General features: G+C 41.5%; 1 long non-coding RNA gene across 2 annotated transcripts in view; it reads left to right on the top strand.

Moving 5' to 3' along the window:
- Window positions 1-12,250: 12,250 nt before the first annotated feature.
- The window catches only part of LOC133076968 (uncharacterized), a 64,491-nt gene continuing 63,731 nt past the window's right edge, over window positions 12,251-13,010 (top strand). The window contains exon 1 of one of the 2 annotated variants that reach the window (XR_009697653.1): window positions 12,251-12,623. This is a non-coding gene — a long non-coding RNA (uncharacterized LOC133076968). Of the gene's footprint in view, window positions 12,624-12,654; window positions 12,772-13,010 lie in introns of those variants that run through there. The other variant, XR_009697654.1, reaches the window with a different exon arrangement.

The raw sequence follows: 13,010 nt of genomic DNA, 5'->3' as shown, positions 1-13,010 counted from the left end.
GACCCCAAAAGCATAGAAAACAGAAGCAAAAATAGACAAATGGGATTTCATCAAACAAAAAAACCTTCTGCATAGCAAAGGAAACAATGAATAGAGTGAAGAGACAACCTAGTGGAACAGGAAAAATATTTGCCAACCATATATCTGATAAAAGGCTAATATCTAAAATATACAAGGAACTCAAATAACCAATAGCAAGAAAACACATAACCCAATTAACAATGGGCAAAGGACTTGAACAGACATTTCTCAAAAGAAGACATACCAATGGCCAACAGACATATGAAAAGATGCCCAACATCATTAGTCATCAAGGAAATGCACAAAGAGATATCACCTCAAACCTGTTAGAATGGATATTATCAAAAGACAAAAGATAAATGTAGGAAAGGATGTGGAGAAACAGGAACACTTGTACAATGTTGGTGGGAATGTAAATTGGTTCAGCCATTATGGAAAGTAGTATGGAGGTTCCTCAAAAAATTAAAAATAGAACTATCATATGATGCAGCAGCTCACTTCTGAGTATAGTGTATCCAAAGGAAATAAAATTAGTATCTCAAAGAGGTATCTGCATTGCCATGTACATTGTAGCATTGTTCACAATAGTCAAGAATGGAAACAACCCAAGTGTGTCCCTCGATGATTGATGAATGGATAAAGAAAATGTGATATATATATATCACATGTATATATAATATATGATATATGATATGATATTCAGCCTTTAAAAAGAAGGAAATCCTGTCATTTGCCACAACAGGGATGAGCCTGGAGGACATTATGCTATGTGAAATAAGATGGCACAAAAAGACAATTCTATCTCTACTCATAGAGGTAGAGAGTAGAACGCTGTTTGCTGGAGGGGTGGGGTGGGGCAGTGGGGGAAATGGGGAGATGCGGAGCTGGATAAAAAAATGAAGAAAAATAAGAAAAAAATGTGAGTTTGACCATGCTGTTTCTGCTTAAACCATTCAATGGCTCCCCATTCTAGAGTAGCGGTCCCCAACCTTTTTGGCACCAGGGACAGGTTTCGTGGAAGACAGTTTTTCCACAGATAGGGGGTGGTGGGGGGAGATGGTTCAGGCGGTAATGCGAGCGATGAGGAGCGATGGGGAGCAGCAGATGAAGCTTTGCTCGCGGCCCAGGGGTTGAGGACCCCTGTTCTAGAGAGCAGTGCGTCTCACACTTCTATGTGCAACATGAATCACCAGAGGTGGGGTGGGGAAGTGGGGTGCATCTTGTTAAATGCAGATTCTAATTCACCGGGTCTGGGGATCTGAGGGTCTGCATTTCTAACAAGCTCCCAGATGAAGCCAATGCTTCTGGTCTGCTGACCACTCTGAGCAGCTGGGTTCTAGAGCAGCACCGTCCAATACAAATTCCTACGATGACGGAAATGTTCTCTATCGAACTGTCTAATATGCTGGCCACTAGCCTCATGTGACTATTGGGACTGAATAATGAGATGTGACTTGAAATATGGCTTGTGTGACTGAGGAACTGAATTTTACATTTTATTTCATTTTTATTCACTTACATTTATTTATTTTTTATTGAAGTATAGTTGATTTACAATGTTGTGTTAGTTTCTGGTACACGGCAAAGTATTCAGTTATACATATATATATTCTTTTTCATTATAGGTTATTACAAGATATTGAGTATAGTTCCCTGTGCTATACAGTAGGTCCTTGTTGGTTATCTATTTTATATGTAGTAGTTTGTATCTGCTAATCCCAAACTCCTAATTTATCCCTCCCCGCACTTTCCCCTTTGGTAAAAGTAAGTTTGTTTTCTATGTCTGTCATTCACTTACATTTACATAGCCACATGAGGCTAGCGGCTGCTGTATTGGACATCTCAACTGTAGAAGATACCATCCATGCTCCTCACTATGACATACGGTGATCTGTATTTTGCTCACTTCTTGCTCCTTGTTTCCTGCCCTTCCTTGTTCCTTATTTTTTATGGTACAACATCACTTAACAACCATGATTTTCCAAACAGACCAAGTGGTTTTATGCCTCTACTTTGCCCATGCTATTCCCTTTCCTTTGAAATGTCCTTCTCCATGTTTTGTGCCCAATAACGTCACATCGTTCTCCTGGTCCAGTCCCAGCACCAGCTCCTCTCTGAATCCTTCCCTGCCCTCATCCTGCTAACAACATCATTTACCATCTACAGGTATTGAAGGCCCTTCATATACATTATTTCCTTCAATCTGTACATTAAGCCTGGTGTAAGGAAACTGAAACTAGAAGTGGCTTGCCCAGGGTCACAGAGCTAGAAAGCAGATCATAAATTCAAACGTAGATCTGCCTGATCCTGAAGCCCATTCTTTTCCCTCCACGCCATGGTGCCTTCTGCTGGTGCGGTGCAGTGATACGCATAGCACTCATCACACAATGGTGAAATTATTTCTCTACAGTTTCTCTTCTCTACGGGATCATAAGCTCCTAGAGGTCACAGATGAGATATTTATTTCTGTATCTCTGGGGCCTGGCACATCATGAGTACTTGATATCTCTTGCAGAATCAATGTGTATGTTTCCGCTCTCCAGCTCCATTGTAAAATCCCTGAGTGCAGCGAGTATGTTTATTTCACTGATGTGCTTGGTGTTTGACAGGCCCCTAGTAAGTGTCTGAATAAAAGAATGAATAACTAAGTGAACCTGTTGACTATGGGCAACATTGGCAAGGATTCTTTTAGGAACCCAAGGGTACAGATTTTTGCTAAGCAGCTTTTGGACTTCAAAATAAAACACTCATTTTCATTCTCTTCATAATTTACCAAATGCCATTTTTCTACACTATGTCACTTTCTATCTCTTGAGATATTTTGGATCAAAATTATACACTTGAATTCAGTTAACTTAGCTTATTTAACAAATGTGTCATCAACAAAACTCTGTGCTAGGCCCTAAGAGTATAGAAGAATATAAATTGAATCAGACATGTTCCTTACCTTCAAACCTGTTAAGACAAAGCAAGAGAGAGATGGGTACCCAAATCGTGCCAAGGAGAAAACAAAGAGACAGAATAGAGGGGTGTGAGAGGGCTGAGGATGGAAGGAAACTGGGATGATAAAGTTTTGATGCATAGTTCCCTTCAAATCTGCCTAATTAGTATCGCAGTGTTCTCCTGAATTAACATCTGGTAAGGTACACTTTATTGAGAATGTGAGAAAATGGAAATGCTTTTACACTGCCAGCAGGACCCAGGGGTATAAATTGGCATGACCTCTGTAAGGGTAATTTGGAATCCTATTCAAATTCTTTAAAAACATGCATACCATTTGTTCCAGTAATTCTACTTGTAGGAATTTACCCTAAGATAATCATCATGGCTATGGACTGAGTTTTATTGGCAAAGACGTCACTGTAACACTGTTTATAATGATTAAAAAATTTCTAAACCAGAGGGAATTAAATTACTCAAAATTCATATGATTGAATACTATTTAATCATAAAAAGTCATACAAATCTATATAAATTGATATGGAACAACATTGTTATATATTTTTGAGTGAGGAAAAGGAGGTTAGAACATAGAATATGCCATGTGATTTCCTAATTTGGGGGGGAAGTTTGAGGGTGCTTTTATATGCACAGATTAACAAAGACTTTAGGGAAAGACCCAGAGTCTCTGGGTGATGGGATTAGATTATTTGTGTCTATGCTTTTCCTCTGTATGTGCCACTTTTTATGACAGAAAAATACATCTACAAAAAACGAAGACACCAGTCTGTTCAGTGGTGTCATTTTAGCCTGGTCTCTTAACTACAAAATATCTTCTTAAAGATCCAGGATACCTCACAGGAAATCCCTAGGGGGCCAACTGCTTAGTGAGGTCTCTGGCTTGGAGAAGTCCAGTTCTCTCCTGTCGTCATTCAGTGTCCTCATTCCTCAATTGCCAATGGCCTTGATTTTCCTGTCTCTGCTTTCAAACTCGGCCTAGATTGAAGCCATCTCATCTCTGTCCAGCCTTCACTTGATCACGGTCTCCCAGGGGTGGGCCACCTGTAGCAGGTGTAAGCCTTCTGCTGCCCAAAGGCTAGTGGCCCAGGCACATTTCTCACTGTCCGGTTTCCTTTGACATGCAACTTCTGTCTCTGAGGTCTCTTGCTCTTAGTTTGGGGGCTGTTGTTGTCTTCCCTCTCCTGCGCTGTCTCTTCCTGAGCTTCCTAGATGGTGAGGAGTGGGGGTCATACACTAGACCTTAATGAATTGTCCCAGGAGCCCGTGAGTCGCAAAGGAAAACAAAGAAGTAATGAGAGCCTATTCTAGCAACTAGACATTATCTGATCTATGAAACAGACACATAAAAAGAGGGAAACAGGCTAAAGAGTAGCTTCCTGGTTTGTTCCAAAAGCATAAGATAGGTTTAGAAGCCTTACATTAGCTCCTTCAAGGAAATTCATGTTATCATCTTAAAGAGTTCTTCAGCTTTACGTAAGGTAGGAGAGAGATTTTTAAGAGCAAAATTAGAAAATGATTCAGACTCATTTTATGCTGCTTAAGGAGTGTGGCTTCAGCCACCTGCATGCGTTTTCACAGAACTTTTATAACGAAGTCTGACTCCCTGATGTCACTCTGCACAGCAGATTTGCGACAAGGGGCTTCAGCAGAAAGCCAGGGTGTGAGGAGAGAGCCATGTACGTAGGAAGTGCCAACAAGACCGTGGGGGTGGTGTGCACCGTGTTTCTGTTCACCATTTGTTCCTAGCGCCTGGCACACAGGATGCAGTCAACAAATGCGCGCTGAGTGAATGCGTGAACTCTATACCAAGTGCCGACACAGCGACTGCAGTGGAGAGTAAGATCCAGCCCCTGGCCTCATGCAGTTTTCAGTTTAGTGGGGAGACAGACAAGCAGACTGTTGCTATTCAGTGTGAAAGTGCTGGGAAGAGCCTGAGCAGGGGTGGCGTGTTACCCAGGTGGGTGGGTATGACCCAGTCTTAGAGGTGCGGGAGGGGAGAAGGCGGGTGAGGTTTGGGGGTGGGGTCAGAGAAGGTTCTCTGGGGCAGGTGGCATCGGAGCAGAAGAACTGGTAGGTAGTAGGTGGGTGACGGCAGGACGGAATTTGAGCACAGTCGTTCCTGCCAAAGGGAACAGAGCCGAGACTTGAAAGGGAGTCAGGGACAAAGCAGCAGAGACCCAAGGGGACAGAGACACACAGATGGGAGGGGCAGGCCGCCATGCTCAGGGTAGAGGCAGTGAGGTTTACCCCTGTCTAAATTTACCTCTTGTGAAGAGGGGAAGATACTGTACAAAGCCTCATCACACAGTAGACATCATCTATGAAATTGCTTTATTACAAAAAAAAAGAAAGAAAGAAAAGCCTGGTTGGGAAGGCTCAGTTTGTAAGCAGGTGTAAGCCTGCATTTTCTGACTTCAGAAAGGCCCCTTGACATGTCCCCAGGATCCTTGTTGATGAGGAGCCCAGGCTTCTAATTAGATGGGGCTGGATTCTGCTCAGGGACCATGTGGCTGGTCACTCTCTCGGTGAGCTAGGCCTGCTGGTTAATGACTAGGAGTAAAGAGAATATTTTTACAACAGGATTTTTCTCCTCCTAAAAGCTAGCTCTGTTCTTGAAAAGCCCCAGTCCTGTGTCTCCACAGCTGATGCAAGGGGAGGCCCTCTTTATTTTTTATCACCTTCCCCACACCTTAAGCCTTGAGTTACCGAACATACCATCCAGGAGTGTTAGGTGCCCCCTTGAGCTCCCCACCTATTTGAGGGAAATCCACAGTATCTGCGTTCCTGTTGTTCATAGAATTGGCTTAGCTGTACTCTGAGAGGTACAGAGAAAGCAAAGACAGAGTCCTTAGCATCAAAGAGCTAACATCTAGTTGAGGATATAAAAATGTATGTATCTAAAGCAATTAGGGTATAGTATTAATTAAAGTTCTTTTATTTACAGGCAATAGAAACCGTCTCTTCCCTCTTAAGCAAAAGGGGAAAATTACTGGGTGGAGACAAGGTAATCACCCAAAACTGAAGGAGAGTTTGACAACCAGGATGCACTGTGTACAGAATCCAGGGTGGCCCCGGGATCTTAGTAGTGGGAATGCGCACCTTCTCTGTTGAGATTTATCATATGGGGTATACACTGGGGTAAATGGGAGTGGGGACAGCTTCTCTCATCTGGATTTTAGAAAACACTGGAAAATATAAAGAAGAAAATGAAACCCACCCAGTATCTTACCTCCCAGAGACACCCACTGTTATGCTTCTAATACGTATTCCTCCGGTCTTATATTCTGTGAGAGGGTGGGTGAGTATGCGTATTTCTCACGAAGTTGAGGTCTTCCTGCACTTTATACTGTTTTGTGTCTTGCTCTTTTCACTTAACATTGTACTGTAAACATTGAACTGTCATTGAAAGCTTTTTTGAAAATATGACTTTTAGTGGCTGAATAACTTTATCATGTGGCTGCCTTTAATTTATTTACCAGTCCCCTGGTGTTGGACATTTCCAGTTTTTCATTGCTATAAACGACACTGTAATAAATATCACGGTGCATTGAATCATTGAAATTTATGATTAAGAAAAAGGCTATGACCAAGCATTTAAGATAGATCCTCACATGATTTTAAATACCGGCATCACTTGAAGGATTCTGCCCAGCCAGAGCTCTGTTCCATTACCTTTGCCATTCTAGAGGGGGTATCTTCCTCTGCGTGCGCAGGATGACATTCTGTACATCACTGACTGCTTATTGTTCTAAACAGATCAACAGTCACTGGAAAGAAAGAGTGACATCAAAGTCTAATCAATAACAGGCCAATTATCTATTCTTGGTCCCCAGAGATGAATCTATGTTGTGGAAGTTAGGGAGAGTCAACTGATTGCCTTCTGATTTTAGTAGACTTTGCCATGGGTCAGGAGAGGAAGGAGGCAGATGTGTCTGGAAGGCAGATAAAATTTAGTTGACCATCAGGGACCCCAGAAACCTCTAGTTTGTAATTTTTTATTTAACCAACACTTACCGTGTGTCAGGCACTGTTCTAAGGGGTTTACTCGCATTCAGTGACTTAATCCTCCTGCCAACTCTATAAGGCAGGTATTACTGCTAATGTCATTTTATGGATGAGGAGACTAAGTCACAGAGTCATAGTAAGGGAAGAGCTGGAATTTGAACACCACCACCACCTTGCTTCCATGAATATATTAAAGTTTATATTCAGAAATTAGGATGTTTGAAAAATGCCCAAACATTATCATCAAAGAGCATCAAGACAATGCGCCATTTTTTCTTTCACTGGATTTTAGTGTTTCTATGTTATCCTATGTAACTCAATTACCAGCAACCTGAGTGTCCTCAGGTTTTCCTGCTTTTACTTTAATATTGTAAGAACTGGCTCAAACCCTAGAGTGAACATTGTGGTTGCTTCCCCAGCATCCATGCACCACCCCACTTCCTCCATGTATAGAAGCCATTGATTTGAGTGGGGTTGACCCTGCCCCCAACCTCAGGGGTAGGCCTGTTGGTATCAGCATAACCTTACCTCTCTGTCTCAGAGATGAGGAGTAACCAAGCTCTAAGCCCATCAGTGCTTTGCATTTCATGGCCACAGGGATTGGGTCAATCTTGCACAGTACCAGATTTTCTTTACTAACTGGGGAAGAAAAGGGCTCTCTTTTGCATCTCACCTTTCTCCCTTCTACTTTGCATCTAAAAGGTACCTAGTCCCTTTTTCTTTGACTTACCTTCCCAAAGAACCAGTAACACAAGACAGAGTATGTAACAGATGGTTACTGGAAGTTAAGGATAATGGAAGTGGTTACAGACTACACAGAACAACAAACAACGTAAGATATTGGCCCATTCTTCAAAGTCTCTGTGCTATCCTTCCAATCTGGCTCTCCTTTCCTTTTAAGTACCAGCATCCACCATCTTGTTTAACACCCCTTCCTCTGGTCCACCTTCCTTGCATCTTCTTTATTCTCCTCATCTTTCTGGGTCCCTCACCCTCTCCCTCTGTGCCCGCTCTGAAAAACTAAACCACTCTCATTTCCTTTGCAAACTAGTTCAGCCTTCCTTTGCCCTAACTTCTTCTTCATATCAAGGCCTATGTTTATTCCCTTAACCTCCTAGAGAAGGACTTGAAGTTTTCTAAACAAAAACTTCTTTGTTGCTTAGCAAGAATTCTAAGCTAACTTGCAGCTTTCAGAATTTTTTTTTTATATTAGACAATTAAAGAAAATATTATCTACCCATCACTCACATAGACTTCTGCCCTGGCTTCACATTCCACATCCCATCAGCCATGACATTCTATTGATTCTGCATCCAAGAACTCTCTCATGCTGAGCTCCTCCATTCCCACCTCACCACACCCATGCCACTCTGCAGCTCTAGTTTAGGCCATCACTGTCTCTTCCCTAGACTGGGACTTCTAAATATCATCCCGCAGACTCTGATGAAGTTTGCACCAATCTGCAGGGAAAAAGAAAATTAAAGACAATGCAGTGAGTTTCTAGATATGTCTAAATTTATTTAAAATAAAAAACTCAAAAAATGAAGTTGGACTCTTACCTTACAATATATACCAAAATTAATTCAAAATGGATCAAGGACCTAAATGTAAGATCTAAAACCAGAAAACTCTTTGAAGAAAACATACGGGAAAGTTTCATGACATTAGATTTAGCAACAATTTCCTGGATATGATTCTAAAAGCACGGGCAACAAAGGAAAAAAATCGATAAAAATTGGACTTCATCAAAATATAAAACTTCTGTGCATCAAAAGATACTATCGAGAGAGCAAAAGATAACCCATGGAATGGGAGAAAATATTTGTAAATCATCTATCTGATAAGAGAGTAATATCCAGAATATATAAAGAAGTCCTACAATCCAACAACAAAATGACTAGATTAAAAAATGGGCAAAGGACTTGAACAGATATTTTTCCAAAGAAGATATGCAAATGGCCAATAAACACATAAAAAGATTCTCAGTATCACTAATCATTAGGGAAATGCAAATTAAAACCACAATGAGATATCACTTCACATTCATTCAGATGGCAGTTATAAAAAATGAAACAAAACAAAAAAAATATCAACTGTTGGTAAGGATATGGGGAAAGTAGAACCCTTGTGCATTGCCCGTGGGAACGTAAAACTGTGCAGCCACTGTGGAGAATAGTATGGCGGTTCCTCAGAAAATTAAACACAGAATTATCAACATGGAATTATGATCCAGTAATTCTGTGGGAAAAAACTGTCCACTGACAGATAAATGAATAGACAAAATATGGAATATACACAAAAGGAATATTATTCAGCCTTAAAAAAGGAGGAAATTCTGACACATGCTACAACATGGATGAACTTTGAAGATATTATTCTGAATGAAGTAAGCCAGTCTCTAAATGACAAATATTATATGATTCCATTTGTATGAGGTACCTAGAAGAGTCAAACTTCTAGAGACAGAAAATAGAATGGTGACCGCCAGGAGACGAAGGGATGGGAGAAAGGGGAGTTAGTGTTTAAGGAATATAGACTTTCAGTTGGAGAAGATGAAAACATTCTGGAGATGGATGGTGTGATGGTTACAGAACAATGCAAATATATGTAATGCCACAGAATTGTAAACTTAAAAATGGTTAAGATGGTAAATTTTGTGTTATGTACATTTTACCACAATTTTTAAAAACCTATTAAAAAAAGAACTCACCTCTAATCTGAGATTGTCCTTCATACATTTTTGGTATGAAAATGTGTTTCATTAAAAATAAAATCTCAAATAATCTTTTTCCCCTTAATCCTTATTTAGCAAAAACAAAAAAGCTGACAAATTGAAAAAAATAATAGTTGATGATACTACTGTTATTACCATTACTGGTCCATGAAATCCTAGAGGTTCAGGAACTACTGTTCCAGTCTACCTGCTAACTTGTCTTCTGGTCTCCTCCACACCACTCCAGAATCATATTTCTGAGATCTCATCATGTTACTGTGTCAAACCCTTCAGAAACTCTTATTACTCACACTGCTGAAATCCAGGGGAGGTTGCATGCATCTCAAGTGTAACAAGATGATCCATGGGGTGCAAGAAGAAATCTAGAATTACAATTTCTATTAAATTTTCATTCCGTCATTAATAAGTATTTATTAAGTATTTTTCTGTGCCAGGGGCTATCTAGGTACTGGGGATAGGCAGTGAATAAAAGAATAATTCCCTGCCCTCAGGGAGCTTATACTCTAGTGTGCAACTTATAACCCACCTGGCATATTAGTGCAGTATATCAATTATAGGTAAATAAATAAATAAATATACACTAGGGGTGTACCCTCCAAAAAAGATTTTTATTGAATAAAACTACACAATCAAAATGTTGGGCATCCCTGTCTTAAAGCATAACATCCAAATGCCTTGATATGGGACATGTGTTTTTCATCATTTTTCAACACTCTCTACCTCATTAGTTATGGTCTAACTTTTCCAAATTGCTGGCCATTTCTTCAGCAGGCCCTTCTGACCCACAGATCTGCATATGCACACCTTCTGCCTGAAATGCCCTCATTCATCTGGCAAACCAATGCACTTCCAAGAGTCACTTTGATGACCTTTGCCTCATCCCCAAACACAGATTTAGTTGGATTTAGGCACTTTGCTTCCATGATAGGAACTGGAGTTTCCAAATGTCATGCCACAGACACTGTGGACACTGTTACTGTATTATCTATGGATCAGATACTCAAAATCCCCTTTCCCCCTTGCCTACCTGTACAATAAAGCCTGGAAACTTAACTTTCTAGACTCCCTTGCAGCTAGATATAATCATGCAGAACAGTCTATCCAGTGAAATGCAAGTGAGGATCCCTGAGGAATCCCACTGGCATTTCCTCCAATAAACCTCTTGCACATCTAATCCCAGGTGGCATCTTCTTCTCAGAAGACCCAAACTAACATATCAGAAAATTTGAGTAATTTGCCTGAGCTAATGGCATGGGTGGAATTTGAACACATGTGTTTTTCACTCCAAAGACCAAACAAGTTCTTTCCAACACACTGCATTATAATTTTGTATTGAGTTAAATAGTACCCTCCCCCGCCCCCCAAAGATATGTCTACATCCTAACTCCTGGAACCTGTGAATGTGACCTTATTTGTAAAAAAAAGTCTTTGCAGATGTAATTAAGTTAAGTACCTTGAGATGAGATCATCCTGGATTACATAGGTGGGTCCCAGAACCAATGACAAGTGTCCTTATAGACACAAGAGGAGAAGACATAAACACAGGGAAAAGGTCATGTGAAGACCAAGGCAGAGATTGGGTGATGCAGCCATAATCCAAGGAACACCTTGAGCCACCATAAACTGCAAGAGGCAAGGAGATGTTCCCCTAGAATCTTCAGAGGGAGTGTGGCCCTGCCAACATCTTGATTTCAGCCTTCCAGCTTCCAGAACTGTGAGATAATAAATTTCTGTCAAGTGACTGAGTTTGCGGTAATTTGTAGCAGCAGCCAAGAGAAACTAATACTAAATTTTTCTTGTTCTCTATCTTGGTACTAGCACAGAACCTGACACATAGTATATGTTTTAAAAGAGTGAATTAGTTAATAGATTAATACATGGGGACGATGAAACAAAGCTTGACATTGTTTCCAAGTAACTTGGACTGAACATTATAAAACTGTACTTGATGATAGATTTCCAGTATGAGGTTATCTAGGAAGAAAACTAGTATTTATTGAGTGGCTGCTGTGTACCAGAAACCAAGATAAGTTTCATAAATTACATTACAGTAGGACTATTATAAATTATAGCGGTAAAGGCAAGGTTTTGGAGTCAAATTTGAACTCTGATTCTTATTAGCTGTATGACCTTCGGCAAATTACTTAAACTGTCTTAGCCACAATTTCTTATCGGAAAAGTGGGGAAATGAATCCTATCTCCCCACCCTGTTTTCGAGGATTAAAGGAGATAAATAGCTGAGCACAGTGCCAGGCACCCAGAAAATCTCAACAAACATGAGTTATTATGAGAGTAACATGGTGGTGGGTGCAGAGGGAGGTGCTGGAATTGGACCGTTACCTGAGAACAACAGGTGCTATGTGCCGGCTTGCTGAGACGAGCCCTGTAGGTCACCTTGGCCTGTAGGAGGCAGTGTGGTTTAAGCTATCTTGCCAGTACCCTCCCCTTGGAAGGGCGCCTAGGGGCGGGAGGGGGCTCTCAGCTGCAGGAAGCCGTCGGGGCGGGGGTTACTTCCGGCAGAGGGCTGATTTGGAGGCAAGCTGAAGCTTCGTCTCCACGCCAGGGAGCAGGCAGAAGGAAGACCCTCACGGAGCCCTCCAGAGCGCGTTAACAGGAGAGCGCGCATTTGGATGCCTGCCCATACACTGGGAACAAAGGGCCCGTCGGTGTCAAGTGGAGGCGCTGTCGTGACCAGCGGAGAGGGTTACGAGCTTACAACCGACAGTCTCGTAAAACGCGACCGGCCTCTCCGTCCTCCGCCCCCCACGCCGCAGCAGTGCATGCTGGGAAGCGGGAGGCGTTGCTAGAACGGGAAGAAGCCGGACCTGCCTCCGAAGCGCTGCCGTCAGCCCCGAGCGCACATTCCGGTCCCTCGGGGAAACTTAAAAAAAAAAAATTCTTGGTATGCCCAGATATTCCGATTTAACTGGTCTGGAACGGAACCCAGGCATTGACATTTTTAATGAGCAGCCTGAATTGGGAACCACTTCCCTAAAGCCTGTGCTTGGGAGACGGTGGAGGGTTGCCAGATTTAGCAAACAAAATGAGAGGTACTTAGATGAAAACGTTATTTATCTAGAACTCTAATTTCATTGGCATTCTGCAGTTTTAAGAGGGAAGGAAAAGTACTGGAAATGGACAGAAGGTTGAAATTTTAAAATGAACAGGGCAGAATCTTAAGGAACGAAAATAACCGTTTAATGATAAAAGGTGACTGAAACACTATGGAATTGGGCTGATCTGTCACTCAAAGGAGCTGCTACCCAGTGAGAAGTGGGGGGTTTGAGAG

The sequence above is a fragment of the Eubalaena glacialis genome, chromosome 17 (assembly GCF_028564815.1).
Source record: "Eubalaena glacialis isolate mEubGla1 chromosome 17, mEubGla1.1.hap2.+ XY, whole genome shotgun sequence".
Lineage (NCBI taxonomy): Eukaryota > Metazoa > Chordata > Mammalia > Artiodactyla > Balaenidae > Eubalaena > Eubalaena glacialis.
Note: the sequence above shows the minus strand (reverse complement) of the source record. Positions and strands in the feature narration are given on the sequence as shown.